The sequence below is a fragment of the Dipodomys merriami genome, unplaced genomic scaffold (assembly GCF_024711535.1).
Source record: "Dipodomys merriami isolate MVZ:Mamm:240054 unplaced genomic scaffold, mDipMer1.0.p SCAF_2610, whole genome shotgun sequence".
NCBI lineage: Eukaryota > Metazoa > Chordata > Mammalia > Rodentia > Heteromyidae > Dipodomys > Dipodomys merriami.
Genome location: NW_027204061.1, coordinates 1 through 15,582, shown reverse-complemented (window position 1 = coordinate 15,582; position 15,582 = coordinate 1).

Below are 15,582 nucleotides of genomic sequence, written 5' to 3'. Positions count from 1 at the left end.
GCACTTCCTTTGCAGTTCACTCTTCATTCTGGCAATAGGGAGTTATTGAATACTTTGGAGGAAGGATGGGAGGGAGCTGTAGAAACTGGAGTCTGGCAATCATGCTCAGCTTATGACTGGAAGGTGCATGGAGACCAGAGGCATAGAAGCAGGCAGGAGGTTGCCTCATCTTCTCTCCCAGGACTCTGTAACAAGGCGTTGATTTAAGGCAGCACATAGCTGCCACTGTTGGGAGAAAACAGAGGGGGAAAATAGATGTGAGAGAATTCCAAATTCTTTATTCAATTTTTTTTAAGTGGGCTAAAAGTTAATGTGAGAATTAGGCACTGGTGGCTCACACCTGTAATCCTAGCTACTCAGGAGACTGAGACCTGAGGATCATGGTTCCAAGCTAGTTCTGGCAAGAAAGTTTGTGAGACTCACTTATCACAGATTAACAACCCAAAAGACAAGAAGGGGAGCTGTGGCAAGCACTAGCCTTGAGTTAAAAAAAATGAAGGGACAAGGCCCAGGTTTTGAGTTCAAGCCTTGAGACTGGCACACAGAAAGAAAGATGACGAGGAAGAACAAGAGAAGGAGAAGAAAATGAGGAGGAAGAGGAGGAGGAGAAGACAAAAGAGGGGAAGAAGGAGCAGGGAGTAAGAGAGAAGAGGAAGGAGAGAAAGGTGGGAGGAGGAGAAAGAAGGAGGAGGAGAAGGAAGAAGGAGGAAGGAGAAATAAGGAAAAAGAGAAAGGAAACAGGAAGAGGAAGGAGGAGGAGGAAGAGGAAAAACAAAGAAGGAAGGAAAGAATGAAGGAGGGATAGCAGAAGGGAGGGAAGGGAAGGGAGAAAAGCTAGGAAGGGAGGGAGGGAGGAAAGGAAGGAAGAAAGAGGAAGGGAGGGAGCGATGAAAGGGGAAGGGAGAAATGGAAGAAAGGAAGAAAGGGAGGAGAATGCTTTGTCTCCTTTTTTTCTTTTTTTTACTAGACCCACTATAAACCATAAATCAGTGTTGTGGAGCTGATCTGTGATCCTACAGGTGCCAGGTGCAACCCTGTCTGTCATGAGAAGACCCTGTAGGACGTCAAGTATTTTGTTGATAGAGATAGAAATCCAGCTTGCAGGTTTCCACCCTAGAGGAGCTGTTCATGGTGCAAGCCATCTGTCTCACTGCTTCAGACTCAGCCTGAGTGTTAGTATGCCCATATATTTACCTTCCCATAGGGTCAATGTGCTGGTGGAGGTGGTTTTGCATGGCTGTGTAAACCCCATTTCGAATTCACATGATGATAGAGATGAGGAGACCTCCTAAGAGCATGCACACTACCATCATTACCTGAAGAACTCAATGAATGCTTTGCACCCCTGAGAGGGAAGGCAAGGACTATAAAACTCACCCCACAACTCAGCCATCAAGGTTATGGAACTGAGTGTTGGGTCACACAAAAACGTTGAGAATGGCCTGACTTCTGTACTCCTCACCTCCTCACAGTATCCCCTAGTAGCTCAATCCCTTCATAAAGAGAATTCAAACAAGTAAGAGCTAATTCAGACATTAGAACCATGATTGCATCTATTTTTATTATTATTTTGTGCTTGTCCTGGGGCTTGAACTCAGGGCCTGGCTAGTATCCTTGGTCTTGTTTTTTTTTTCTTTTCTTTTTGGTCTATTGTGGAGCTTGAACTCAGGGACTAGATGCTGTCTCTGAGCTCTTTTTGCTCAAGGCTAGTGCTCTACCACTTTGTGCCACAGCACCACTTCCAGTTTTGTGGTGGTTCATGAGTCTCATCGACTTTCTTACCAGGGCTGGCTTTGAACTGCAATCCTCAGATCTCAGCCCCCTCAGTAGCTAGGATTACAAGCATAAGCCCCCAGGGCCTGGCTGACCAACAGAATTTTGAAGTCTCGAGTTCTGTCCATTTCATTTCCATATAGCTCACCTTAGTCTGGTGTCTAATTCTATGTGATTCCTGAGTGAAATACAAATTAGAATTCATAAACGAGCTTATGCTGTTTGAATGGACATCACCAAATATAGCTCCAAGCTATATATTTGGAAAGCTGGCTTCATGAATCTTTTTATCCCAGTTCTCAGAAATCACAATGGTGGCCTGGAAATAATACCAAGATACAGAGGACAAACTGACACTTTTGTTCACAGTGTGTTTAATTCTATTCAGCAAAAAGGGATAAAAATCCTAGAAAAGGCGGGCGCTGGTGGCTCACTTCTGTAACCCTAGATACTCAGGAGGCTGAGATCTGAGGATCACGATTCAAAACAAGCCCAGGCTGGAAAGTCTGTGAGAGTCTTGTCTCCAAAAAACTACTAGAAAAACAGGAAGTGGTGCTGTGGCTCAAGTGGTAGAGCACTAGCCTTGAGTTGAAAAGTACAAGGACAACGCCCAAGCCCAGAGTTCAGGCCCCATGACTGGCAAAAAAAAAAAAATCCTAACCATCATCCCTTCTCCCTCTATCTAAAGTTCCTGGCATGTTTCCTGGTGCTCATATGATTTCACATGGAAGTCCTGAATATACTTGTTTAGCACTCAGAATGTTTTATATCAGAGATGCAGAAAGTGAGATCACTGTGATCTGAGTGCACACACATACACACACACACATACACACACACACACACACACACACACACACACACACACACACACACACGAGTTCACATGCTGAACAATTAATCCCCATTCTCTCAGTGTTAGAAGGTGGTGACTTGGGAAGGTGTTTAGGCCAGGAAGGCTCTGACCTTGTGGAGAGATTAATGCTAGCAGAAAGGAATCTAAGGGGAGTCTGACCGTTGGTGTCCATGTTCAGCATGTGTCTGTCCCCATCCAAAGATGCTGTGTTCCAAGCACCATGTTGGAAGCCAAGTGTAGCATCATCTGACAATTGAGCCTCTGACAGCTGGGCCATGAACTTGTCTCCATTTTCAAGGCAATAAAACACAAGTTTCTCTTGTTAATAGCCTCTGGTATTTTGTTATAGTCATAACAATGGACTAAAACAACAAAAGATGGAGCCCAGAGCCATGGGGTACACTGTGGTGGCTCTCCTAAATATCTAACAATGTGGAAGTGGGTTTGGAGCTGGATACAGGGCCCAAGCTAGAAGGGTTTGGAGATGAATGCCATGAGGAGTCTTGCTTTTTTGTAAAGGAAGCATTAGGCAATGGGTTCTGTGAGAATAAAGTGGTAGGGAGGGAAAACAACTGTGTTCTCAGCAGTTGCAGTCAGGACTTAGAATCAGCTGAAATGGACCCTCAGTTAGACGTGCTGAGCAAAGTGTGAGAAAGAAACAAGAGGAAAGGCCAGCCTTGCTGTGACCTTGCAAAGATGCTGGGTGAATTCTGTCCCTCTCCTCAGAAGCTATAGAAGGCAGAATGTGTGGGGTGATGCTCTGGAATCAGGCAGGAGAAATCTCTCCAGGCAGCAAAGGTTCATGAATCTATGTGGCTTCTCTGAATAGCTTCTTGTAAAATGCAAGAAAAGAGGAATTATCAAATGATCTGAAGCCCAGTATTTACACTCAGGAGGGAATGAGCATGGAAAGATCTGGAAAGTTCTGAGACGGTCTATGTAAAGAGTCAAAAAAGAATGTTCAAGCTGAGCACTAGTGGCTCATACCTGTAATCCTAGCTACTCAGGGAGGCTGAGATCTGAGGATCACGATTCAAAGCAAGGCTGGTTATATACAAATCTATGAGACTCTTATCTTCATCTAATAAGCCAAAAAGCAAAGCCAGAAGTGGAGATGTGGCCCAAGTGTTAGAGCACCAGCCCTGAGCATAAAAGCTAAGCAAGAGTTCAAAGTCCTCAGTTCAAGTCCTAGTACCCATGCAAAGAGCCAAAAATGGAGGTGTGGCTCCAGTGCACCAGCCTTGAGCAAAATAGCTAAGGGAGAGCACAAAGTCTTGAGTTCAAACCCCAAGACCAGGATGCACACATGCATGCATACAAGTAAGTGTGCACGTACACACAAACACATACACACACATACACAAAGTGTGCTGAGGACAGAAAAGCAAAGTTGTGAACAAGTAATCATATGGAGATTAGCAAAGGCTAGAAAGAAGCTTCTAGAAGGCATGTCTGAGATTTCTAGGGTTACCCATCCCCTCACAGGCCCAGAGTACCTGTGGGACCTACGGGGCTCCTTGCCCAGAGGTGTTCTTGTGTCTGATCCCTACATTCTACCACAGCACTCCTCTGCCACACCCCCAGCTGTGGCTCCAAGGGCCAAGATTTGCCTCAGGCCAGCACAATGCAAGCCTTGTTTGTATAGTGTCCACATACAGTGAATTCCACAGGCAATTTGAAGGTGGGAGTTATGGAGGCATGGCTTCCTCCTGCCAGATTTCAAAGGATGCTTGCAAAAGCCTTGATGACCAGGCAGGGTCCTACTTCAGGGACAGAGCTGCTATAGAGAGCAGGCTGTGACACTGGAGTCTTATCAAGATCTCTGCTACGACAATATTGAAAGGACTGATGGAAGACAAGACCTGGCTACACACACACACACACACACACACACACACACACACACACACACACACACACACACACACACACAAGCACAGAGCTACAATGTACAGCCTCAGCCTAAACAAGTCATAGGCATGAAATTTCAGCATGAGCGAAACCTTGAGCATCACCTAGGAAAGTCTTCCTGAGGCCTTGAGTGTCCACGAAATGGAATCTCATAAAGATGACCCATCTCCAGCCTTGAGATTTAATGTTGCTTACTCTGTTGGATTTTGGAGACTTAATGGCTATTCCTTTCTTCTGTTCTATGTAACCCTCTAGAAATGAGGATGTGCATTATTTTTTGGGGGGGGTCCATTTATGGGGCCTGAACTCTGGGCCTGGGTGCTGTCCCTCAGCTCTTCAGCTCAAGGCTAGTGCTCTACCACTTGAGCCACAGTGCCACTTCTGGCTTTTTTCTTTTTGCTTTTGTAGTCCTAAGGAATCAAACCCAGGGCCTCAGGCATGCAAGGCAAGCTCTCTACCACTGAACCACCTTCCCAGCCTGAGGATGTGCATTCTATGCCAGTCTGCCATTGTATTTTATAACTATACATTGGGTTCTGCTGGCATACAGCCTCAAAAGGAAGCATGATTTAAAACTGGTCTGTATGTGACTTAGGTCACAATGGGGATTTTAGACAAAGTTGATGCTGGAATAAGTGGCAAAGTTGACTTTTTTGTGGGTGCAGGGATGGGGAATACTAGGATGAAGTTAATGTGTCTATTTTGTTTTCTTGGGGGTTTTTTGTGGTCATGGGGCTTGAACTCTAGGTCCAGACACTGTCCCTTAGCTCTTCAGCTGAAGGCAAGCACTTTATCATAGAACTGCTATAGAGAGCAGGCTGTGACACTGGAGTCTTATCAAGATCTCTGCTACGACAATATTGAGAGGACTGATGGAAGACCAGGCTATACACACACACACACACACACACACACACACACACACACACACACACACACACACACACACACACACACAAGCACAAAGCCACAATGTACAGCCTCAACCTAAAGAAGTCATAGGCATGAAATTTCAGCATGAGCAGAAACTTGAGCATCACCTAGGAAAGTCTTCCTGAGGCCTTAAGTGTCCATGAAATGGAATTTCATTAAGATGACACATCTCCATCCTTGAGATTTAATGTTGCTTACTCTGTTGGATTTGGGAGACTTAATGGCTATTCCTTTCTTCTGTTCTATGTAGCCCTCTAGAAATGGGGATGTCCATTCTATGCCAATTCGCCATTGTGTTTTAGAACTATACATTGGATTCCACTGGTGTACAAACTCAGAAGGAAGCATTATTTAAAGCTGTCTGTATGTGACTTTGGTCATACTGGGGATTTTAGACTTTAAAGTTGATGCTGGAATAAATGACAAAGTTTACTTTTTTGTGGATGGAGGGATGGGGAATACTACGATGAAGTTAATGTGTCTATTTTGTTTTCTTGGGGGTTTTTGGTGGTCATGGCACATGAACTCTAGGTCCAGGCACTGTCCCTCAGCTCTTCAGCTCAAGGCAAGCACTTTATCACTTGAGCCACAGCACCACTTTTGGTTTTCTGGTGGTTAATTGGAGATAAGAGTCTCATGGACTTTCCTGTCTGGGCTGGCTTTGAACCACGAACCTCAGATCTCATTCTGAACAGCTAAGATTACAAGTGTGAGCCACTGGTGCCAGGTGAGTTAATGTGTTTTGAAAGTAGAAAAGACATGAATTTAGGGGGATGATTGAGTGCCATTGTCTGAATGTCTGTCTTACAAAATATGTGTCTCCCTCGAGTCCCTCCCTGGTGTGTGGGGAGGGGGCTGTCACCTGTTAGGAACCATTTGGCCATAAGGGCTGCCATTATTAAGGGACTTGACAGAGTAGAAAGTTATATGATTGACAAAGAGACAGTCTAAGATGGAGGATTCATTATAGCACTTTATTGTCCAACATTGAAATTAATATTTTATGTATGTTTCACTATAATTGGTTGTTGGGCACTAATACCTCATATCTGTAATCCTAGCTACTCAAGAGGCTGAGACCTGAGGCTTGCTATCCAAAGCCAGTCTGGACAGAAAAGATTGTGCAATTCTTATCTCCAATTAATGAGTAACAAAAGGCCAAAAGTGAGGCTGTGGCTCAAGTGGTAGAGCACCAGCCTTGTGAGTAAAAGATAAACGACAGTGCCCAGGTCCTGAGTTCAAGTCCCATAACTGGCACCAGGAATAAACAAATTTTAAAAATGTCTTAAATAATTTGTTAGGAAATGGAAAGGTTTGGAAAAAACTATATTAAGTGAAGTAAGCCAGGCCCAAAGAAGCATAGGTCCCATGGTTTCCCTTATTTGCAATATCTAGTATAGGTATGAGTCAAGCGGAAAAGGCCAGATATTGTGATGTTAGGAAAATGAACCCTTAAATATGTATTTTAATGTTTTTGTTTCTTTCATGCATGTGTTTCTAATGCATTTATAAGATTATTTCTTTGTTGCTTTGTATGTCCCTCCCCCACAGTGTAACCCCCGCTTTCACTATATTTGAGGTCAGTATAACATGTGGAGGAGATGGGGACAAACAAGTCGTTTAAGGATTCAGGGGGACCTGTTGCAACAATGAGAAGTACAAAATGTCATGTCAAAACCAGCTTTACAATTTCGGTGTGGGGGGGGAGGGGGGTATGATTGGGTGGGGGGAGGGGGGTAAAATTGGGTGGGGGGAGGGGGGAGGCGGGGAAGGGAAGTGAAGGGTAAACAAAGGAGGAGGCTGCAATGCTTGGTAAGAAATGTATGCATTATCCTGCCCATGTAATTGTAACCCCTCTGTACAGTATGTTCTCAAATAAAATAAAATACAATTTAAAAAAAAATGTCTTAAATATATAGTAGAGAAGAAGGAGCCTGGGAAAAGCAAGAGGACAAGGCCAACGGGACTGGAGAAGAACATAGAGATTGCTAAGCAGGAACTCCATTGTTTGAATGGGCAAATGAACAGCCAGGAGATAGAGACAAGGTCACAGAGCTGATGGAGATTCTAGTCTAGCCCATGCTGTCTCCTGTCTCAGTACAAGTGCATTATGGTCAATTATAGAGCAACCTTGGTGTGCTCAGGACAGGCAGCAAGCCCTACCTCTTCTGTATGCATGCAGACTTCCAGGTTGTGTAGGTTAAGGACTTGTACAGTAAAGTGGATTTTCAGTTCCTGGGTATCTCAAACGGAACTCATCAAGACTAAGTTTATTTCTACAGAAGAATGCACCATCAGTCAAAAAGCTGGCAAGCAACTACACAGAGCAGGCAGGCTGGCTGTTCCCTTTCTATCCATGATCCAGCAGGCACCACCCCTCTGCTCCCATTGGCTGAGCTCAGGCTCACAATGTGGAAAGGGATGTAGATGTAATTAATATTCAAAGAGCTTCTCAGGTGCTCAGGAAAAGGAAGTTTGTAAGTAAAGTGTACTTAACGAGGGCCAAGCCACCTGGCCAAAGCAGGAACCCTTCAGAAAAACAATTCTCACCAGGCACCGGTGGCTCACACCTGTAATCCTAGCTACTCAGGAGGCTGAGATCTGAGGATCACAGTTCAAAGCCAGCCTGGGCAGTAAAGTCCATGAGACTCTTTATCTCCAATAAACCACTAGAAAACCAGAAGCACTGTGGCCCAATTGGTAGAGCTCTCACCTTGAGCTGAAGAGCTCAGAGACAGTTCCCAGGCTCAGAGTTAAAGACCCATAGTGGACAAAATGGAAAAAGAAAAGAAAATCTCTCAATATTAACAAAAATGAAGAAAACTCCTTTGATAGAAAAGACTTTTTCTCACATTAGTGCTAATAGCTCATGTCTCTAATCCTAGCCACTCAAGAGGCTGAGATCTGAGGATCAAGGTTGAAAACCAGCCAGGGCAGACAAATCCATGGAAAATTTCTCTCCAATTAACCAGAAAAAGGTCAAAATTGGAGAGGTCAGTCGAATGGTGTGTAAAGCACTAGTCTGGAGCAAAACATGCTAAGCAAGAGCATGAGGTCCAGAGTTCAAGCCTCATTGCCAGCATAAGCATATTTCTGTGTCTGCACATTTAATAGATCTTTGGTGGAGAGAAGGGTGAAGGGCAAAGTCTGAGTTGCAAGTTGCCTGCTTCCTGCTTTAACAAAGCCTGATCCTTGGTCCTATGTGTGTGGATATCCTTGAGCTGCAGGATGAAGTGGGCCACAATGGTCACCTGTGTGTACAGACGTGTGGTGCACGCCATAGGAACTGCATTGCTTCTGCCCTTCTATGTGATGTCTCTGCAAAAGATCAGAAACAAAGGAAAGATGACAGGAGCAGAGAGAGAGAGAGAGAGAGAGAGAGAGAGAGAGAGAGAGAGAGAGAGAGAGAGAGAGAGAGAGAGAGAGAGAGAGAGCACTGCAAAAACAATGCCTGAGATGCAGAACATTAAAAGGCAAGTCATATAAACCGGCAAACCTGCATCACCACAGCCATAAAACACCCACGCCTGCCATCATACACAGCCATGCGCCCCGTCTGGCCACATTGCTCCAAATTCTGAACCAGACTGTTCTAGAGCCAATGTTATAGTTCCCTGGAGAGTGTGAACCCACCCTTAGCCAGAACCTGATTGCCTTTCTCCTCCTCCTCCTCCCCCTCTTCCCCAGCCACCCAGGGTGGGCCCCACCTGCTGAGATGGGAAGGAAAGAGGAAAGCAGCCTTGGTCTGTCACCTTTATGGGTTTCCCAGACAACAGGACAAGAGTACTTGGAATTCTCAACCATCCATCTATCCTCTCTACCAGCCCCCACCTCCCACCAGGGCCACATCCCTTCTCACATGGCCAGGGCCTCCTCTGCCCATGAGCTGCTCCTCCCAGGTGCACTGCTATTTCTTCGGTCCTGACCCTCTGCAGCTCCTTTCCCCAGCAGCTACCAAAACCAAGCAGCACCCAGAAGACCTGGTTTTACTTAGCACTTAGGGACTGTCGTGAGCACCTTGCTGAGGGCTACACCTGCACTGCAATGCTGTAGCATTGACAGTCAGGAAACCAAGACAGCTAGGAGATCGAGGCATGTAAGCAAGTGTTCAGACTCTGACTTTTTTTGCAGGTTTGCATTTTAACCAGAATCACAATGATTGTCTTTGGGGAAAAATAAATAAATAAGTAAATAAATCTTATGGTGGAATTTTTAATTTATACTAGTGAACTGACAAGGATCTATTGCCCAAAGGGATCTCTCTGGGCTCCTTGAAAGCAGTGCTAGAACCATCTGTGCCCCAGAAATTATCTACTTCTTGCTGAATGGAGCCCCTGAACATCATCCTACAAAACTAAATTGGCCAAGATCCACTTGCTCTTACAGAAACCGTTCTTGCTTCATTCATGGTGGTGGCAAGGTCAGCCATCCATTGTGGATCTAGAAGGGTCTAGAAGGTCTCTATCACAGGAATGTTATGAAGTGAGGAGTGGACATGAGGTGGTGGAATGGAGGGGTGTGGAACAGGTGACATGAAGGGCAGGCAGGTTCAGCCACTGGCTGGTTGTGTGTGTCACACTAAGCGAATGGCTTCACTTAATGAAACCTCTTTGCTTTCTCTGAAAAGTTGCAATTCATAATGGTCTCCTCCCTCTGGAGGAGTCATGAGCATTGAACGAACTAGTGACTGACAGTATGAGAACACCCTTTTGAAATTGTAAGGTTATATGTATATGTGTGTGTTTCTGAAGAGTATAGAATTATTAATTTTTTTGTCAGACATGGGGCTTGAACTCTGGGCCTGGGTGCTGTCCCTCAGCTCTTCAGTTCAAGGCTAGCACTCTACCACTTGAGCCACAGCACCACTCCGGGTTTTCTGGTGGTTAATTGGAGACAAGAGTCACGGACATTTTTGCTTTGGCTGGCTTCAAACTGTGATCCTCAGATCTCAGCCTCCTGAGTAGCTAGGATTATAGTGGTGCCTGGCAGAAAATAAGTTTGTTTGTTTGTTTAAGAAAAGCATTTGCTGGGGCTGGGAAGGTGGCTCAGTGGTAGAGCGCTTGCCTTGCATGCATGAGGCCCTCGTTTCGATTCCTCAGCACCACATAAGCAAAAAGAAAAAAGCCGGAAGTGGCACTGTGGCTCAAATGGTAGAGTGCTAGCCTTGAGCTGAAGAGCTGAGGGACAGCGCCCAGGCCCAGAGTTCAGGCCCACGACTGGACGCCCCCCCCCCAAAAAAAAAAGAAAAGCATTTGCTCCTTTAGCCTAGAAATTCTACCACTAAGAAATCACCCTGTAGAAAGAATCACATGTGCTTTCATTACTGAGCTACAACTGTGCTCTTTCAGATTCTTTTAAAAGGCAAAAAAATAAAATAACAAAAACCAACCTGGAAACATCATAAACTGTCCAAATAGATAAATATATCATGGAGCTAGTTGGGTGCCTGTGGCTCATGCCTGTTTTCTGAGCTACTCAGGAGGGTAAGAAGTAAGACTCGTAGTTCCAAGCTAGCCAGGGAAGAAAAGGCCTTGAGACATTTATCTCCAATTAATCACCAAAAAGCCAGAAGTACAGCTCTGGCTTGAGTTGTGCTATACCAGCCTTGAGCAGAAAATTCAAGCAAAAGCTCATTCTCTGAGTTCAAGTCCTATTACCAGCACACACACACATGCACACACATACACGAAAGAAAGACCCCTGACCAGCAGAAGAAAGAAAGAAAGAAAGAAAGAAAGAAAGAAAGAAAGAAAGAAAGAAAGAAAGAAAGAAAGAAAGAAAGAAAGAAAGAAAGAAAGAAAGAAGAATCTCAGATTTGTCTGCCAGGGCTGGTTTTGAACCATGATCCTCAGACCTCAGCTTCCTAAGTAGCTAGGATTTACAGGTGTGAGCCAGCAGCACCTGGCCTAAACATCCATCTTTCTTTTTCTTTCTTTTTTGTCAGCCACAGCTCCACTTCCAGTTTTCTAGTGGTTAATTGGAGATAAGAGTCTCATAGATTTTCATGCCTGGGCTGGTTTCCAACCCCAATCCTCAGATCCTTAGTTTTCTGAGTAACTAGGATTATAGGTGGTGGGAGCCACCATTGCCTAGCTTAAATGTGTTTTTGTTGGTGGTGGTCATGGGGCTTGAACTCTGGGCCTGGACTCTGTCCCTGAGCTCTTCAGCTCAAGGCAAATTCTCTACCATTTGGGCCACAGTGCCACTTCTGGCTTTTTGCTGATTAATTGGAGATAAGAGTCTCTTGGACTTTCCTTGCCTGGGGTGGTTTTGAATCATGATCCTCAGATCTCACCCTCTTGAGTAGCTAAGATTACAGGTGTGTGCCTGGCCTAACCATTTCTTAATATGGGTCTTGGTTAAAAAATATTCAAAGCCAAGTATGGTGGTATGTGCTGGCAATCAGGAGAAACAGAAGTTCCAGGCCAGTCTGGGCTATATAGTGAGACACTGTTTCAAAATCAAAACAAACTAAGGAAAAGTATATAGGTGAAACTATTCTTTTAGCCATCTTTGGAAAATACAGCCAGGCCATCTTTGGAAAATACAGCCAGCCACTTAGCAATGTGGATTTCAGAGAAAGCAATAGTGATGGCCGCTTCATTTTGCTGTCTGAATTGTCTGCCTGGCGAGGAGCTTGGATGGTATTAGTCATGGTGGTGGTGGTGGTGGTGTGTGTGTGTGTATGCATGCATGTGTGCATGCATGCGCACACTCATGCCAGTCCTGGGGCTTGAACAGAGAGTGGGTGCTGTCCCTGAGTTTTTTCACTCAAGGCTGTTACTTTACAACTTGAGCTCCATTTTGGCTTTTTGGTTAATTGGAAATGAGTGTCACAGACTTTTGTTCCTTGGCTGGCTTTGAACTGTGATCCTCAGATCTCAGTCTCCTGAGTAGCAAGGATTATAGATGGGAGCCACCAGGACTTGGCTTCCTCTCCTGTTCTTTGAAACAAGTTTTGCTATGGCATTCCAGGTGGCCTGGAACTTATAATTCTCTTGCCCCTGCCTTCTGATTGCTGGGATTACAGACACACACCACCTTGCCTGGCTCTCTGTTCAGGAAGACATTTGATAAGCCTGCCTTCCTTCATTCTTTCCTTCCTTCCTTCCTTCCTTTCTTCCTTCCTTCCTTCCTTCCTTCCTACCTTTCTTCCTTTCTTCTTTCCCTCCATCTCCTTTAACTTGGGGCCTTGTGGTCTTACTGAGCCTTTTTGCTCAAGGCTGTTGCTCTACCACTTGATCCACAGCTCTGCTTCCAGTAGTTTGCTGATTAATTGTGGATAAGTGTCTTTCAGGGTTTTTCTGCCTAAGCTGTCTTTGACGTGTGATCCTCAGATCTCAACCTCCTGAGTAGTTAGGATTACAGGTGTGAGCCACCAGCATCTGGCCAAGTTTTTTCAATAATTCTCCATGGACTTGTTTGGAGGGCATTTCTTGATAAATGTCCTATCTCTGTCCCATGACCACAATAGCAGCATGATTGAAATACGTGGATTTTAAAAATTATTCTTTTTTACTCTTTTGCTTTTTTTTTGTCTGCCCACAGGCTTGGAGACAAGCCCTGGGTGCTGTCGCCTCCAGGTGTCTTTTGTTCAAGGTGAGCATTCTACCACTTGAGCCACTGTGCCACTTCTGGCTTTTTTTTTTTTTGGTCAGTTTTAGGGCCTGAACTCTGGGTCTGGGCACTGTCCCTTGAGCTCTTCAGCTCAAGGGTGGCACTCTACCACTTGAGCCATAGAACCCTTTCAGCTTTTTCTGCTTATTTGGTGCTGAAGAATTGAACCCAGGGCCTCAAGCATGCAAGGCAAAACACTCTATCACTGAGCCACCGTCTCAGGCCCATAAGGAGTCTACAATTGGATTTTTTGTTGCTGTTGTTATTGGTTGTGGGGCTTGAATTCTGGGCCTGGGCACTATTGCTCAGCTCGAGCTCAAAGCTAGACCTCTACCACTTGAGCCACAGTGCCACTTCCACTTCTAGCTTTTTTTGAGTAGTTTATCAGAGATAAGGGTCTCACAGACTTTCCTGCCCAGGCTAGCTTCGAACTGCAATCCTGAGATCTTAGCCTCCTGAATAGCTAGGATTACAGGTATGAGTCATGGTGCCTACAAATTGTTCTATTATTATAAAGGTGATGTACAGAGGGGTCACAGTTATGTAAGTCAGGTAATGACTATATTTCTTTTTGGACACTGGCACCCAAGGAATATTTGTTTAAAAAATTCAACAATTTTCTGTATCTAAATTCTCCTTCCTTTCTTCTTAGCAGGTAAATCTTTATCCTGCTGTTCATGCATTAGAAGTTAGTAAATTAGAAATAAATGCACAGCTGTGTGGCTGTAGGGACAGAGGAAATTCAGAAGAGAAGATAAACACTTCATTGAAACATCTGCTTAATCATCATCAACAACAACAGTAACCAAGCTTACATAATTGGACCAGTGATCTTAAAATGGATCACAGAATTAAAGGCAAACTAAAAATAAAATATAACCGGGTGCTGGTAGCTCACTCCCGTAATCCTAGCCACTCAGGAGGCTGAGAGCTGAGGATTGCAGTTCAAAGCCAAGCTGGACTTTGGAGATAAGACTCTTACCTCCAATTTATCACAGTAAATGCTGGAGATGGCACTGTGGCTCAAGTGTAGAGTGTTAGCCTTGCAGAAAAGGAGCTCAGGGACAGCACTCAGGCCCAGTTCAAGCCCTAGGATCAAATACATATATCCAGAGAGAAACATAAGAGAAAATCCTTGTAACTCTAGGAAAAACATTTTTTAATGATTCTTTTTCTTCATTAATCTTATGTGGTACCAAGGAATCGAACCTAGGGCCCCATGCATGCTAGGCAAGCACTTTACCACTGAGCTACATTCCCTGCCCCTAGGAAACCCTTTTTGTTTTGGGGGGGGGGATGGTCTTCGTGAGGTTTGAACTCTGGGCCTGGGTGCTGTCCCTCAGATCTTCAGCTCAAGGCAAGTGCTCTACCACTTGACCACAATGCCACTTTGGGTTTCTGGTGGTCAATTGGAGATAGGAGCCTCACAAACTTTCCTGCCCAGGCTGGCTTTGAACCATGATCAACAGATCTCAGCCTCCTGAGTAGCTAGGATTACAGGCATGAGGCACCAGTGCCCAGCTTGTGGTTATTTTTTTCAGTTATTAAGGTGTTATACAAAGAAGTTACTATTTCATAAGTCAGGCAATGAATACATTTCAATCCTTTCTTTGCTTTCCCTCAGTTTCTCCCTCCCAGCCTGCCTGCAAGTTACACAGTTCAATTTCCACAGTGTATACTGACTTTTGCTATAGTTATTTTTGAGATAGGATTGTGATTTTCGCTAGCCTAGACCACATTTATTTTTTTTTTTTGTATATACTGGTGCTTGAACTCAGGGCCTGTAACTCTGTTTTTTCTGCTTAAGGATGGAGCTCTATTGTTAAGATAATGGGACACAAGAAACTCTTGCGTTTCCTGCCTCAGCTGGCTTCCAACATCTATCCTCAGATTTCAGTCTCCGGAGTAGCGGGAATTACAGATGAAACTCACAACCCTGGGGCCTGAGATTTCTTTAAGAAGGGCTCAGTGATGGGGGAGATGGATGGAGGGGGATATTCTTTCTTTCTTTCTTTCTTTCTTTCTTTCTTTCTTTCTTTCTTTCTTTCTTTCTTTCTTTCTTTCTTTCTTTCTTTCTTTCTTTCTTTCTTTCTTTCTTTCTTTCTTTCTTTCTTTCTTTCTTTCTTTCTTTCTTCCTTCCTTCCTTCCTTCCTCCCTCCCTTCCTTCCTCCCTCCCTCCCACTCTCTCTCTCTCTCTCTCTCCTTCCTTCTTTCCTTCCTTCCTTCCTTCCTTCCTTCCTTCCTTCCTTCCTTCCTTCCTTCCTTCCTTCCTGCCTTCCTTCCTTTCTTATTTTCTTTCCGATAGTGTTTCACCCTTTTGCTTGATTGAGATCTTCTAAACCTACACTTCTCACACAGCTGTGATTACAGGTACTAGCCACCATGCCTGAACTGTGTCTCTTCTTCTAAGGCCACTGACTCCATCATTGCAGCCCCACCCTCTCCTTCCTCTTATCTGCTCCCTTCATGCCACTCAGTCCTTCTGTCCTACA